Source organism: Schistocerca americana, chromosome 1 (assembly GCF_021461395.2).
Source record: "Schistocerca americana isolate TAMUIC-IGC-003095 chromosome 1, iqSchAmer2.1, whole genome shotgun sequence".
NCBI lineage: Eukaryota > Metazoa > Arthropoda > Insecta > Orthoptera > Acrididae > Schistocerca > Schistocerca americana.
In genome coordinates this window covers 1,023,423,879-1,023,441,208 of record NC_060119.1, presented here as the reverse complement: position 1 = coordinate 1,023,441,208, position 17,330 = coordinate 1,023,423,879, and the positions used below count along the sequence as shown (strand labels likewise).

Here is a 17,330-nt window from a genome sequence, read left to right as displayed (position 1 = left end):
TAAAGTTAAAGGAAGACATCGGGGTCTAGATCTATTGTTGGTTGGTTTGTGGGATTGAAGGGACCAGACTACTAGAGCAGCGATTCTGCATAGCACGGACCCGAAAAGTTCTCGGTAAATTTCCACACGTATGTTCCACCGGAGATCATGCGAAGCTGGTTGCCAAGACGTCAAAGCGAGTTCAGTATCATGCGTCTCAAACCAGCCCTGTAACACGGACTGTATTCCTCTGGAAGATGCCGTCACTGTCGGGAAAGGCATCAAACGTGAATCTGTCTCTACTTCTAACAAGGGGACCCTCCATACTGTAAATCACAGATTTTGATGCGCTTCAAATATGTTGTAGAAGCAATTACCCTGAGTACCTGGCTATCCGGTTTTTTAGCGACGGGCCTCGGTTTTTGAGAACATCGATTTTGAAGTTCAATGCGCGCTTTGTGTACCCGTAACATTACGTATGTTCCAGTAAGTCAGCGTAGCTCAGCGGTTAAGGTTCACGGCTACCGCGGTGGAGGTGCTGTGTTCGAATCCCGCTCCCATTTTTTTTTATGTGTGCTAGGACCGTCCGGGAAATTTGGTCCTAACGTTCAAAAACGAGTAGACGAATTAACTGGGCAATACAGAAATGTTGCCGTGTCCTGCACGAAGTCCGGGAAGTTCACGAAACTAGTGTACGAAGAATTTTTGCGTTCTGTAATTCTTCTGACGTGAGGCAGAAATTTTTTTTGTACATTATCGATTCGTGGAGAGGGCAAACCGATTCAACTTTGCCAGCCCTGCGATGTTTATTTTTACCGACAGGTGAAAATCTTCACGAGAATGATTCAGAATGCTCCCGACTTGATGAAAGGCAATAGAGATATCGCTTCTAGGGAAGATTCGATAAAATTACATTCGCTAATCCTACATCAATTCAGCGCACCTAATTTTGAAAGCATGATTAGACGCGCAAGGTTCGCATCGAAATTAACGGATGAAACATAAATTTTTTTGAATGCAAATGAATTGTGTTTCCCGGTATCGCTCATGAAGAAACCGTGTGCCTGCAAGACGGTTGCTTTCATAAAATGCGCCGCGGTGGCCGTGCGGTTCTAGGCGCTTCAGTCTGGAACCTCGCGACTGCTACGGTCACAGGTTCGAATCCCGCCTCGGGCATGGATGTATGTGATGTCCTAAGGTTAGCTGGTTTAAGTAGTTCTACGTTCTAGGGGACTGATGACCTCAGATGTTAAGTCCCATAGTGCTCAGACCCATTTGAACCAAATCATAAAATGCGCGTGGTGCTGCGAAAATTTGTGCTGCAGTTGTTTCTACGATACATATCACCCACAATATTGTTCTGGCACATCAAGCAATGTGGCTGACGAAATATAAGATTTTGTAATATTGGATGACAGAAATAATTAATTACTAAATATATCTGCAGAATTTCGCACACCTTACACTGGTTGTTCATATTCTTTAAAATAAAACTGAAAAATTCGGTCGATTTTGAAAAAAAAGTACACGAACAGGACTCGAACACGGTACCTCCAGCGAGGTAGCCATGTACCTTTACCGCTGCGCCACGCTTACGTGGTGGGAATATATGTAATGTTACGGGTATACAAGACGTGCAATGAACTCAAAAACCAAGACTCTCAAAAACCAAGGTCCGTCGCTAAAAAAACCGGATAGCCAGATACTCAGGGTAAGTGCCTCCACAACATATTTGAAGCGCATCGAAACCCTATATTTAAAGTATGGGTCAAAATGGTTCAAATGGCTCTCAGCACTATGCAACTTAACTTCTGAGGTCATCAGTCGCCTAGAACTTAGAGCTAATTAAACCAAACTAACCTAAGGACATCACACACATCCATGCCCGAGGCAGGATTCGAACCTGCGACAGTAGCGGTCGCTCGGTTCCAGACTGTAGCGCCTAGAACCGCACGGCCACTCCGGCCGGCTTTACAGTATCCAATATCACGACAGCGTACGAGGTTTTTGACCCAGTTAAGTAGGTATGTGCCTTTGTATATTTGAATCGTCCTCTTTAGCAAGCTACTGAAGATGGGTGTGGTGCGTGAGCCGTTCCGTCATCGTTAAATTTTAAAAACTAAATGTCGTACGGACGCTGTCGACTTCGAGTAATCAAACGGTTCCTGCAAAAACTGAAAACGTGTAACACGTAAAAGAATCGTAAAACTTCGAACATAGCTGCTGAGGTTCAGTGTCCCTGTCAGAATTACTAGAACAAATAAGCCCTCGGTCACAAATATTAAGTCAAAATTGACCAGGTTTCGACGCTACTTTGAGCGTCCTCTTCAGAATTAAACTAACTGTTCTAAAACATATTAGGTATATAATTGCAACCCTTGTTCACTCAAGTACGAGCAGCCCTTAGCGGCTCGCCATCTTATTTACAACTATTCATGACGTCACCTTTCCGGCTTAGATTTTTTAAAATGTGACTTTTAAGTACTGCATCTCTTTCCAGTCAGTACAAACTTTGATTTTATTAATGTATTATATACCTAATATGTTTTAGAACAGTTACTTTAATTCTGAATACGACGCTCATAGTAGCGTCGAAACCTGGTCAATTTTGGCTTAATATTTGTGACAGAGGGCTTATTTATTCTAATATAACGTAAAAGAATGTTCAACAGTGCCTAAAATCACAAAAAAACAGTGGCGGCAATAGTATTTTTCGTACTTTTTGACAAATGCTGTTCCCGACATTTGCGTTGAGTGAAACACGCCAGCGACATCATTTAAGCCAGTAATGGGCCTCAAGGACAGGGACCAGCTTGAGCTTTTTTTTGTGCGTGTGTGAGGCGGCGAGCGGCGGGGAGTGGCGGAGGCGAAGCAGAGTCGTCGAGCTAGTTTTAAACGAATAATGTGTAGCACGTGGGCGACGGCAAGGGAAGACAGTGACGACGAGGAATAGAGGAAGGCATAGCAGACGAAGAAGAAGGAGGAGAAGAATCAGATAATCGAGTTAGAAGCGATAACGCAGCTGGAGCTCCATGTCAGCGGCGGGCCGGGCAGACAACACGCAAACAAGGCTGCAGAGTACAGCTGAGCCCAGTACAGCACAGCACGCGCCGAGTGCCCTGTGACCGAGTGGACAGAGCGCTGCGTGGGCCGTGGCGGCAGCGGTTTGCGGCCTCGAGCGCGCAGATAAGCGGACGGTTTTAGCCGGCGGGCGCGCCGCCCCGGCCGCCATGGCCTCGCCGTGCCATACGTGCGATTAAACTCCGACCCCGCAGCAGATAACGCGGGTAGTCAGGCAATTAACTGAATCCCGCTGACAGCACTGTGCGTGCCCGAAGGCGCCGACGGGAAGGGCTACATTTATAAATGCGCTGGCTGCCGGAAGGGCTTTATGCCAAATTACAGGGTGTTCCATATACGACACGGGCACAGAAGCGGGCGTTGCCCGGGAGCTAATAACCTCCAGAGGTGTACACAGTACGTTTTAACTTACCCAAGCTTACCTGTTACCCGCACAGGCAAGCTGCCGCACGTTATCAACAGAAAGCGCCGGCTTCCTCAATCCCTTCCAAGCCAAGCTATGCACAATCCAAGCAGCCTAAGGCAATCCTGCTTACCTGCCAGTTTCTCACTGTGCTACGCTACGTGGCAGTTTATTCTGTACGCTTTCATTGTAGCGTTATGAGTAGGGCTCAAAAGCTGATGACAGCTAACTCTAAATACAGATAAATGTAAATTAATGCAGATGAATAGGAAAAAGAATCCTGTAATGTATAAATACTCCATTAGTAGTGCCGCTTGACACAGTCATGTCGATTAAGTATTTGGCCGTAACATTGCAGAGCGATATGAAGTGGGACAAGAATGTAATGGCAGTTGTGGGGAAGGCGGATAGTCGTTTTCGGTTCATTGGTAGAATTTTGGGAAGATGGGATTCATCTGTAAAGGAGACCGCTTATAAAACACTAATACGACCTATTCTTGAGTACTGCTCGAGCGTTTGGGATCCCTATCAGGTCGGATTGAGGGAGGACATAGAAGCAATTCAGAGGCGGGCTGCTAGATTTGTTACTGGTAGGTTTGATTATCACGCGAGTGTTACGGAAATGCTTCAGGAACACGGGTGGGAGTCTCTAGAGGAAAGGAGGCGTTCTTTTCGGGATCGCTACTGAGGAAATTTAGAGAACAAGCATCTGAGGCTGACTGCAGTACAATTTTACTGCGGCCAACTTACATTTCGCGGAAAGACCCAAAGATAAGATGAGAGAGATTAAGGCTCGTACAGAGGCATGTAGGCAGTCATTTTTCCCTAATTCTGTTTGGGAGTGGAACAGTGAGAGAAGATGCTAGTTGTGGAACGAGGTACCCTCCGCCACACACCGTATGGTGGATTTCGGAGTATGTATGTAGACGTAGATGTAAACGTCTTTTATTAGCCGAATATCACAAGACGAGGCACAACGAAATGTATATTCATTTTCTATCATTACAGCCCAGAAAATGATGAATTTTACTTGTCCTTTTTCATTGTTCGGCTTATTTCAGGCTTATTTATTTATTTCGATATGAAAGATTTTCTGTACCACTCCACCCTCTTTCGACTAGTACAGCCTATTCTCAATTCGAACCATCATTAGGTCATCTCTGATATATGTTTTCTGTAGTAAGTAGAACCATCTCTGAAAGTCGTGATCCGCTGCACATAATAACATGAAGATGTGTACTATACTGCAACGCCAGCTAAAGTAAGGTTTTGGATGTATAGTTTCTGTGACCTTGTAGTGAATCCTATTGCTGCTTGCCTGCAGAACGTGGGGAGCGCTTGCTGCCAAGAGATTTACGAGCAAACCGCATACAGCTACGAAGCTTTTCGCGACGGAGTCCTTGTAAAAAAAGTTTTCCGTTTACTTGCCGCGTCAAATTCGGATAAATTTCCAAGTTTTCGATGATTGCCCCCATCCTCATCATCATTGGCTAAAAACTCACTTTCGGAACTGGTGAGGCTTCCACTTTATAGCCGCAGGACGGCATCTGACTTCCCACGCCCGGGTTCCCGGGTTCGATTCCCGGCGGGGTCAGGGATTTTCTCTGCCTCGTGATGGCTGGGTGTTGTGTGATGTCCTTAGGTTAGTTAGGTTTAAGTAGTTCTAAGTTCTAGGGGACTGATGACCATAGATGTTAAGTCCCATAGTGCTCAGAGCCATTTGAACCATTCGAACGACATCTGATTGGCTGGATACCTCATGATGACAATACAGAAATTGCGCGTACATAGGTGGCGTCCTCTGCGTCCATACTAGGCACCGTTCCTCGTTGTCATCGCGACGTAATACAGCCAATCAGATGCCTACGAAAGTGCCCGCATCTCGTGGTCGTGCGGTAGCGTTCTCGCTTCCCACGCCCGGGTTCCCGGGTTCGATTCCCGGAGGGGTCAGGGATTTTCTCTGCCTCGTGATGGCTGGGTGTTGTGTGCTGTCCTTAGGTTAGTTAGGTTTAAGTAGTTCTAAGTTCTAGGGGACTGATGACCATAGATGTTAAGTCCCATAGTGCTCAGAGCCATTTGAACCATTTGAGCCTACGAAAGTGGAAGCCTCGCCAGTTCACGACAGTCAGGTTAGCCCCTGACAACGATGATGGAGGCAACCATCGGAAGCTTGGAATTTTGCTAGACTCTGACGGGTCAAGTAAACCGAAAACTTCTTTATGCAAAATGCTCACGCGTACAACTTAAGATGACTTGAAATAAAATTCGTAAATACTAGGATATAAAAAACTACAGTGACATCATATTGACACTTCATAAAAAAAGTCTCCTGCGAAATAATTCACCTCTTCATTTTGCAGTGATCTCCAAAATATAAGAGTCCCTAACTTTCTGATGTTTATCTAAACCTTGTTTTAAAGTGTTCATCATTTGACAGCCAGCAGCCACTGCTGCCGAAACTTTGATCCAAAAAATCGTGATAGAGCGCTGACATCCGCGATATAGTTTCACTGAAGATCAAAACAGTTGAGGAAGCCGAGCTCGCACATTGTTTTGGAATGAGTTGATTCGAAGTATTGTCAGGCCTTCGGTATTTGTACTGACAATGTTTCAGTGCTGCTGCTGGTGATTTCCATTCATGAACACTATAGGTGTTAAGCTGCTGCTACTGCAAGGCTGACGAAAAATCAAGACACTGTCGTAGGATTTCTCGACACAGAAAAAGCGTTCAACACTATCAAATTGTGCAAGATGTTATATATCCTCAGGAAAATAGGGGTAAGCTGCAGGGAATGACGAAGATATACAACATGCACAAGAGGGAACAGTAAGAGGGGGAGACCAAGAACGATGTGCACAGATTAAAAAGAGTGTAAGGCAGAGATGTAGTCTTGCGCCCCTGGTTTTCAATCTATACGCCGAAGAAGTAATGAAGAAAGACAATTTCAAGAGTGGGATTAAAATTCAAGGTGAAAGGATATCAATGTTAAAACTCGCCTGGTGGTATTGCTATCCTCAGTGAAAGTTAAGAAGAATCAAAGGAGCTGTTGAATGGAATGAACAGTCTACTGAATACAGAATATAGACTGAGACTCAATCGAAGAAAGACGTAAGTAATAAGATGTAGCAAAAATGAGAACAGTGAGAAAGTTGACATCATAATTAGTGATCACGAAGAAGATGAAGTTAAGGAATCCTGCTACCTGCGCAGCAAAATAATCCATGACGAACAGAGCAAGTAGGACATAAAAAAACGGATTAGCAGTGGCAAAAAGGGCATCCCTAGCTGAGAGAAGTCTACTAGTACCGAATATAGGTCTTAATTTCAAGAAGAAGTTTCTAAGAATGTACTATTAATACACAGTATTGTATGGCAGTCAGACGTGGACTCAGCGAAAACCGAAACAGACGCCAATGATGTTCAAACTTAGGTGGACGGGTAAGATAAAGAATAAGAAAGTTCTCCTCAGAATCGTCGAGGAAAGGAATGCATAGCAAACACAAACAAGAAGAAGGTACGGAATGGTAGGATATCTGTTACGACATCACGGAATAACTTCCATGGTACCAGAGGGAGCTAAAAAGAATAGAAACTGTAGGGGAAGACAGAGATTGGGCTACATCCAGCAGACTGAGTACGTAAGTTGCAAGTGCTACTCTGAGATGAATAGCACAATAGAGGAATTTGTGGCCGGTCACATCAAACCGGTCACAACAATGAGGACTAAGATAAATATGATGATTAACAGTTTGAAGAGACTAAAGATTTAAGCTCATCAGCGTCTTCATCCCCACCCCATCCACAGATGGAATCTGTCTACCCCATATGTCTGTCCTCATTATCCTATGTGCCAACGTGAGAACGGGTTCTAGAAGTTTGCTTAGCGTATAGCTGAGATGGAACATGGGCACCAGCCTGGTACTCATTTAATAGGATGTGTCAAACAGGCTAGAAACCAAATCCAGACTGCCGGCCGTGGTGGCCGTGCGGTTCTAGGCGCTACAGTCCGGAACCGCGGGACTGCTACGGTCGCAGGTTCAAATCCTGCCTCGGGCATGGATGTGTGTGGTGTCCACAGGTTAGTTAGGTTTAAGTAGTTCTAAGATCTGGGGGACTGATGACTTAAGATGTTAAGTCCCATAGTGCTCAGAGCCAAGCCAAATCCAGACTGGCCGACTCAACGACCCTCGTCGTTACACAACCAGGCGAGCCAGGTTCGCATCCCTGAGTCCTGTAAGCGGATCGTTAACACACAAGGCCATCCGGGATGTTAAGACTTGAAGACTTAACAAGTAGTGAGAGCAGTTCCTGGTACCAATAAGGTCTTTCCATTAATTTCGGGTATTTAACTGACTTTGAACGCGGAGTGGTAATTGGAGATAGATGCCTGGGATACTCCATTCTGAAATCGTTAGGGAATTCAGTATTCCGAGACCCACAGTGTCAAGAGTGTCTCGAGAATACCAAATTTCGAACATTACCTCTCACCATGGACATCGCACTGGGCGACGGCCCTCAGTTCAAGAGCAGCGGCCTTTGCATAGAGTTGTCAGCGCTAGTAGAAAAGCAACAATCCGTGAAATAACTGCAGGAATCACGGTAGAAAGTACGATAAAGGAACCCACTAGGGGAGCGTGGTGAAATTTGGCGTTAATGGACCATGGCAGCAGACGCCCGACGCGACTTCCTTTGCTAACAGCACGGCATCGCCTGCAGCGGCACTCCTGGGCTCGTGACCATAACAGTTGGACCCTACACGACAGGAAAACCGTGGCCTGTCAGATGAGTCCCGGCTTCAGTTGCTAAGATCTGATGGTAAGGTTCGAGTGTGGCGCAGGCCCTGCGAAGCCATGGATCCAGATTGTCCTTTCAAGCTTGTGGGTGCGTCCATAAAGGTGTGGGCTGTGTTTACCTGAAACGGATTGGATCTTCTGGTCCAACTGAATCAATCATTGGTTAGTGACGGTAATATTTCGGCTTCTTGGAGACCATTCGCAGCCTTTCATAGTATTCATATTCCCAAACAATGATCTCATATCACGGGACTAAAGTTGTTGCAATTTGTTTAAAGAACGTTCTGGGCAAATCGAGTGAATGACGTGGCCACCGAGATTGCCCGGAACGAGTCCCATCGAACTTTTATCCGTCGGCTACAGTTCCACAATTATGGACGGCTACAGAGGTATTATGGCTCAGTATTTCTGCACGGGACTTCCAACGACTTTTTGTGTCCATGTCACGTCGAGTTTCTCCACTACGTTGGGCAAAAGGAGGTACGACGCGATATTAGGAGGTTTCCCTTGACTTTTGCCGCACCAGTGCATTTGCGCCGAGATGACAGGCTACGTGGAAGTATTTACACCTTTTAAAGAAACTTCAGACCATCAAGAAAACAGATACTTGACATGACTTGTCCTACTGTCTACTGTCGTCCGGAGGACTTCATTGAAGTTCAGTGTAATCACTATGTACGAAACGTTATGTATATGTGACAACGTAATACTATGAAATTTTGTAGCAAGACCAAAGACATGTGAGAAGAGAGCGTTGTCTAGAATACATTACACATACTGGGTGTCACCTCAATTCTGAACGCCACAAAACAGTGTGAGGCATTATAGGAATCTCGACAGTCGACAATACTAAATGATCTCAGTATTCTATTCCATGCTTAATAGAGGTACATGACGTCTAAAGAGACATCTCAGTTTATACATACTGATGTGTGCACATCGACCTAGCGGTTAACGATCTCGTCTGGCGTAAAGTTTGCCTATTTCGTTAGCGCCTGAGGCGAGGCACGAAAAGGGAGAGTGAAAACGGAGCCGCTAGGAGGCGTGAGTCGCGCATGCACTGTGTTTGGAAGCACGCAAGGCGGCAATATAAGCTGGCAACCCGTAGAACTGAGGCTGATGGTCCTGGTGATTCTGACGTTCACTGGTTGACGAGACTCTGAGTGGGCAGCCTTGATTCTGTGATTCTGCTCATGACGGCATTGGAGCCAGTTTTTTTTTTTTTTTTTTGTGTGTGTGCAAAATTTAAGCCCATGAACTGTGGTAACAACGTCATTTAATGTATTGCTGCCTCTTCTTGCCTCATTCAAGATTCTCGTCAGCTACTTCAATCTGTGCTATAGGTATTCCCAACTGCCAGTCCTGAACGATTTCCTTAGCAGTGAAATTCCCGTGTTTAGATGGTTTATCAAGTGCGGTTAATTTTTTTTTATTTACTGGACCAACTGGATGCTTGAAGTTTTCCAGGCCATAGTTTAAATTGTCATTATGGTCTGGCCTGTACTCCCTGAAGCACATATGCACATGTTTTTGATGCTTGTTGAATTAACACCATCTGTCTGTATATTTCAGAAGCTGGTGTTGTTACTTTGTGTTCTCTCCAGAGTGTACAACAACCTGCCTGAGGATACGGGTGAGCTGGGCCTGTTGACTGTTGGAGAGTAAAAGGGCTCGTACGAAGAGCGGCAGTTCATGTATAAAATGGTTCAAATGGCTCTGAGCACTATGGGACTTAACATCTATGGTCATCAGTCCCCTAGAACTTAGAACTACTTAATCCTAACTAAGCTAAGGACATCACACAACACCCAGTCACCACGAGGCAGAGAAAATCCTTGACCCCGCCGGGAATCGAACCCGGGAACCCGGGCGCGGGAAGTGAGAACGCTATCGCACGGCCACGAGCTGCGGACAGTTCATGTACAATGAAAGAAAAGCTGTGTAATCCTGCTTCAAGTATACGCCTCCAGTTATGACCGTTATCTCTTGATGCATTTGTAGTTGCGTGATAGTGGCTTAATTTTAAAACCACGAGTTTGTCTAATGTTGTTTAATGATCCTGTATTGAACTGTTGCAGAAGATAACTCTTAAGTCATTTACTTGTCAGCTTCAATTTATTTTAGAGATCTCTATGTTTAATTAAAGTAATGTTTTTATGAGAAACTTTGTGTTAAAATTTTATGCTCTGTGTGTCTTTTTTTTAATAAGTACCAAGGGATGAAACTTGCTCTGATGGTTCTATTGTAATAATGTCAATCATGTTTGAATATTGTGGTCTAGTCCTTTCCTTAACTGAACCTTTCCTGTGCTAGTGGGAAGTTGCGCTACACATACAACTTAGGTGTCCAACTAAAAGTGGTACTTTTTGTTGTTTAAGTTATGTACGTATCTCAAAAGATGTGTGTGTGTGAAATCTTATGGGACTTAACTGCTAAGGTCATCAGTCCCTAAGCTTACACACTACATAACCTAAATTATCCTAGGGACAAACACACACACCCATGCGCGAGGGAGGCCTCGAACCTCCATCGGGATCAGCCGCACAGTCCATGACTGACGTATCTCAAATTGTCGGTTTCATATGCATTATTACGTGTTGCTGCACTCTGAGCGTCACCTGATTGCTGTTAAACAATTTATCTTCTTACCCGTGACTGTCGCCGCCTGTATTCATTCACATACGTATCCTAAGTTTATACTTTTTCTTTTACACAGATCCGTTGGTGGCAGTTAGCCTAAACGAGCCACTAAAATTCGAAATAATAAAGTGCGGGTCAAGACGAAAAATTTTGTGCGAAAAAAATGAAAATTCTCAGGTGAAGTAAATTAATTGCAAGCACCCACTCATTTTATGTAATATTCAAAGTGTGAACGTATATAATTTTGTAGCTACTTGATGTAAGACTAATCCCATTTAATATTTCTGAAATTTGGAAAGATTGGTGTTCGAAATTCAGAGTCCATCAAATCAAATGTCCCACTTTTTTACAGTGAATATGTGTCATAGAAACCCCATATTACACTGTGTACTAACCAGATATATATGTTTTTAATTTATTCTTGTAAGAATAATGATGAATCTTGTCATCGCAGTGTGTGCATTGCCATCACATTGCTTCAAATTAATGCCTTGCTTCTGTGAGAGTTCAGGCAATATCATGGATTCTGTAAATCACAGATTTGAATTTCTATATAAAAATACTGTTGGAAAATGACGTAGATATCGTATGAAACTAAGAAATCACGTTCCGTAACACAAAATCACAGCCTCGTATTTCACTGAATAGTAAATACAAGTTTGCATCTTTATCTCTTCGAAAGGAAACAGAGCTTCACCTAAGGTTTAATAGCCCTATGAGAAAAAGAACTGTCAGCGAACAAGCAGACTCTCTTTGAATACTGAGTTATATTTTAATTAAAAACTGGACGGAAACAAATTAACAAATCTCGGTATTTATGAGTGACGGAAGATAAATTTCCCTTCAAGAAGCAGTGCAGCTCTTCAGCATAATGAGTCGCTTAAAGGTTGCCGGTAATTAATGTGTGACTGAGTCATATATCAAACAATTTCATTTATTACGCCGTGCGAGAGTATTCCCTGAAACCCTGAAATGCTTCATCACTGTTCTCACAAGCATTCATTAATGCTATAGACGTCTTCTGACGGTTCTTTAATTGACATATTTTCCGTCAGGGAAAAGACACTGAGAAAACATGTACTATCAGTGCAAACCAAGCCGACACTCGGCGCGGTGATTCTTTGGAGTGACCGTAAAGGAGTTCACATTTGTAGTCAATGAGCTAATCATAAGCGGTAGACGCACGCGAACAGCACCTTCCGTATTGTGTTTGCTGTATGTATGTATTTTACACAATACGGTAGTACAAACTGGAATGTTACTGACCTCTTTCCTAGAGCCGGAAAGTCGAACACTGTGAGAGCTGTTTATCAGACGATGGAGACACGGTCTTTGTTATGTCAGGAAAAAAAAAAGGTGGGGGGGGGGGGGGGGGGTCGGCTCTGAGCACTATGGGATTTAACTTCTGAGGTCATCACTCCCCTAGAACTACTTAAACCTAACTAACCTAAGGACATCACACACATCCATGCCCGAGGTAGCATTCGAACCTGCGACCGTAGCGGTCGCGCGGTTCCAGACTGTAGCGTATGTGCAGCCTGAGGCTTTATGATTGACAGAACTCTGAATCCTCCTGTGCATCTCTGGTAGTAAGAAAACGTGACAAAGTTTGCCCAAAATGGCAAACGCCTGTTGGTGACGGTTCAGTCTTACTGGCAATCTATTTCAGTTTGCATCATAGATCAACAGTCTATGTAGAAATAACATTATATGTTATTTTATATAACATGGTCGTAATAAACGTGTCTTCAGCCAATAGTTTTGTAGGCATTTAAGCGTATATTTTAAAGATTAATATCAAAAATTATTTGCAAATATCTTTGAACAAAATATGGGTGAAGAGAAAAAAAAAATCTTCCTAGAGACTCGCATGGTCACTTTGAAGGTAACAGAGGCCCAAAGTTTGACAACATGTAAATCGCAAGTACTCGTATTTGTTTTATTCAATAATACAAATATTTGCAATCGTAGCCTGTTTTGATTTTTACATATTGAGAAAGATCTTTATTGTGATCCACATTATCTCATGATCAAAATGTAGGGCCACATATAATTTACTATTTATGCTTTTTATCTTTTACTTTCTCATTGAACTAAGCGTTTCGGTGTTTCGCACATCATCTGGTCTATCATAATATCATAGACTAATTGTTATCTACTGCTATGTTAATATCGTATTCGGCCGGCCGCGGTGGCCGAGCGGTTTTACGCGCTTCAGTCCGGAACAGGGCGACTGCTACGGTCGCAGGTTCGAATCCTGCTTCGGGCATGGATGTGTGTGATGTCCTTAGGTTAGTTAGGTTTGAGTAGTTATACATATATAACGAACACAGAATAAGAAGTACACAGTTAATATAACAAATCGTGTAAAACAAGCAATTTGAGACTAGTTGCTGCCCTATGTACCTATCTACAGCAACGATTTAACTTAGTGCAACCTTTAATGGTAGCAAGCATGTATTATTTACATATGGTCCTATACCTTCTTCGATCAAAATTAGGAGAGTATAGTTTTCATTACTAATACTTTGAAATACCATACGTCACCAACGTGTGATTCAGATGCTGACGACTTATTTCTGAGGCAGAATGCAGAAAAGATTGTGTAAATCGAGATGACGTAGCCCGTGTAATGTTTCCAAAAATACTGTTATCATTGTATTCATTAAAAACTTCACGTTTTATAATACTGTATAAACAAGAACAAGATATCACTGTAGCCACAAAATGTAAACATCAGCTACAAAAAGACGTCTAGAGCCCGTGGACATACAATCAACGCACTCCTCAGAACTTCAGACTGAAATAAAAAGCGATACATTTATTACTACAAAAGATAACATATACATTACTGCTTTCTCTCTTTTTATTTCTTCTAACTCATTTTCTTTCACATTCGGCGTCACATCGCGTTTGAATAAATGTTGTTTCGTTCTTGGTTTCCACATTAGGACATTCAATATCGACCGTCCGGTAAATGTATCTTATTTTGGTCCAAGACTTAGCTGCTTCTGTGATTGCCGTGTTGTCCGAAACAAACATTTCATTTTTTTCTGATTAAATTGAACGGCACTAGTGCTTGGACTGTCATTCGAATTAGTGGAGCGGAAATTCATTAAAGCAAAAACAATATTGCGGGTGTTTCTCACAACTCGAAAGGAAAATAAGTGTCTTTCCTGACAAGTAATTTATTTAGAACAACGCAAGAGCGAGTACATTTTCCATAAAATATTGTGCATGCCTTTGTTATTTGTGATACATAACTGTAGTTGCAACACAACAAATGACATGCGAGAAAAGATTCGAAATAGCAAACCGATTCGCTTGGGTATCACCAAAGAAAGCCATAGAACAATGAGATACAACTCATCGGACAGAAAGTCGTCTGAAATTTCAGTTTTCAAACTTTCCCGCTCATGCAACCTTAACGATTAACTCACCCTTGAGGAGTGGGGTATGGGGCTACACTCAGAAATTACCGTTTTTGAAATAAGTGAATTGGTAAATTTTAAAAGGTGTCATGCGTTAAGAACTGAATTTTATAGGTGGCACAAAAAAATTTTGTAATTCAAAGAATGTCTGTTCAGTATGTGACTAAAATCTGTGAACTCCATATTGGTGTATGGCAGTAATGAAGTACACTAGACATTTTACAGTATAGTAGCTAACTTACAACTAAGTTTATGGAATATCATTATAGGAGAGGGACAAGAACCTCAAAGTAAATTAGTTGACGAGAGTTGCTGAGTCATTGAAAATTCGGTTCTTGGGAACACCTGATGTTTGTAAGTTATGGAAATATCACTGAAATGCCAGGATACCGAAAGTTCTGCAGTTTGCGAACTATCCTCCGCAGATATCGTAGGGGAAACTGTCAGATTGTGACTCATAACTGCATGTTTTGAATATAAATCTACATCGCTGTAATTTTGTATCAAAATCAGCTGAGGCCTTTCACTCAAAGACAATTTCATCACTTCACTCTCTGCTATATATGTACGTTAATCAGTACGGCGAAACATTTGTGGCTGTACAGTATACTTACAACTGCTAGAAGGCAAAGATCATAATTTGTCAATCCATAACTTACGATACGGTATATAATAATCTATATTCGTAATACGTTTGAAATACACAGTATAGCTATTTCACTAAAAAAACCGCAAGTGTAAATCAATACCGAAAAACACTTGCGGCTAGTCCATATACACAGAAACTGTTTCAGGAGGGATATCAAATATTTTATTAATTTATGAAAAGCATCTTCGGATTGAATCATTTGCCTTTGCTTAATACCATTTGCGATTATTGGTTTGTATTACAGTGTAACATATGTATCTCTGTAACCATTAAATAGTGGGCACATGCTGTTAGAAATGTTTTATTCGGTTTAGACTATATTACCACCTCCTGAAAACATTTTCAAGTGTTCTTGAAGTACCCTGTATAATTGGGGTTGAAATTACATGGCTGTCATGTTAGATACAGTCTGGTACATTCTTCAGGTATTCACGATTCACAGTCCAACACCAGAAAAACAGTTAAGGAATAATACCGAATTTTTATAATCTTTAACTCTTACACTTTTTCATTATCAATAAACCTGCAATAGTAACTCGAAAAATTTATGGCGTTAAAGGAATGTCGCAGAAAAGCAACTGTAAAACAAACGCTGCTAATGTTGTTTTGGAATGTCTGAGTCAGTTGTTTTCTGGACCATTGGTTAGAAAGAGGTGATCAACCGAACAATTATGGATTACCAATTTCTAAGCATCACTAATGATCACCAAACTAATCTGATACAGATTGATAAATATACTGCTACATTTTTCAGTTTTATTTAGTCAAAAGACAGTGCTTAAGATTTGTAAGAAGCCTTAGAACTGATCTCTATAAACAACTCTGCTGGGTTACAAGTAGATCGGGAACAATGGTTTAATTGCACACGAACAAAAATGATTGATAAGAAAAAGTTGCAGAAAGCATAGGAATTTACCTTACACCAGATTTATCCGGAAAGAGAACAGCACTGTTAGAAATAAGACAGGTTTGGCACACGGACGGAAATGCCTGCTACAGTAGACTACAGTCGAGCAGATAAGAATAAACATACCACTCATTAAAGTCACGTTTGACTGAAAATGAGACAGCGTTATGTCATTATGATTTATAAGAAAACTGTAAAGAGTTACGCACGCTTCGTAGCCATAGCCTAATTGAATTTCCTCTTGTTGCCTCTATATGTATCTTTCTTAATTTGATTCGTAGTATGTATGGAAAACCATACGTCCACTTAATAAAGTGAAACTGTGCACCTAAACTGGAAATATGAAAAACACTGCACTTAAATATTGTTGATAACGCAGTAAGCCTTAAGTACGTAAATTGTTAAAACAATTTCAATTTTCTGTGTATTTCTGCGTAAATTACAACGCAAACAGAGATTTAGAAAGTCAAGACAAGATGATCAACACTTCTGTTAGTGAAAGTAAAACTGACCCTATAGGTCAGCACAACTGCCTAGCATACGGAAATGAAGCTGAATGCAAAGATTCAATTCAATCATTTGTTATGTGTGTGACAACAAGCAAAAAAAATCGCAACGCGAACGTAAGTCGTAAAGCAGTTGTAACATGGGAGACCGTTGGTGCCGTGCAGAGTAGTGTAAAAGGGGCGTATCCGCTCTCGATAAGACTACGCAGAGATATAGATAACTGTACAACGGAAGACACAAGTGCAAATAGCAGCACAAGCAAGTCGCGAGGTGCTTCTGTGCTGCAGCTAGCGGAGCAGTCCAGGGGCTGTACGGTACTCACCTGGGCAGTCCGCCGCCGTCGCCGCGCGCGCGATGTCGCTCGCCGGATCGCCGTCCGCCGCCGCTACTGCGAGAGTCCGAACGGAGGAGAGCCGACCCGAACGCCAGCGAGTCGCAGCGACGCCTGCCGCCTGCAGCCGCCACGGGCGGACGCCGCGCAGACCGCCACAGCCAGTGGCTCAGCGCGCACGCGCGACACCAGCGGCCAAGGAGGCTCCGGTCGCGCCTCCGTGCAGCACACGCCGGCCACTGCATGCCGAGACACGCCGAGCAACCGTCCTCTGACTTGTAATGTTAATAACCTTGAAAACCGTCGAACAGTCTGTGTGTGGAAAAGTATACAAGCACTGGACACAATTACGGAAGCACTGCGAGAATAATGTGCTTAAACATACCGGTTGATCAAAAAGCCAGTATAAATTTGAAAACTTAATAAACCACGAAATAATGTAGATAGAGAGGTAAAACTTGGCACACATGCTTGGAATGACATGGGGTTTTATTAGAACCAAAAAGAAACAAAGTTCGCAAAATGTCCGACAAATGGTGCTGGCAGCAAAACATCAGTGACTGCGCATGACAGTCGTGTACAAAAGGAGCTGTAATGAGAGAGAGAAA

General features: G+C 42.7%; 1 protein-coding gene across 3 annotated transcripts in view; it reads right to left on the bottom strand.

The window, feature by feature from the left end:
• Nucleotides 1-16,840, bottom strand: part of LOC124616497 (parathyroid hormone/parathyroid hormone-related peptide receptor-like) — a 759,731-nt gene extending 742,891 nt beyond the window's left edge. For 2 of the 3 annotated variants that reach the window (XM_047144812.1, XM_047144835.1), the window contains exon 1: nucleotides 16,714-16,839. The gene's annotated coding sequence lies outside the window, so the exon portion shown is untranslated. Of the gene's footprint in view, nucleotides 1-16,713 lie in introns of all 3 variants that reach the window. The other variant, XM_047144855.1, reaches the window with a different exon arrangement.
• Nucleotides 16,841-17,330: the final 490 nt, after the last annotated feature.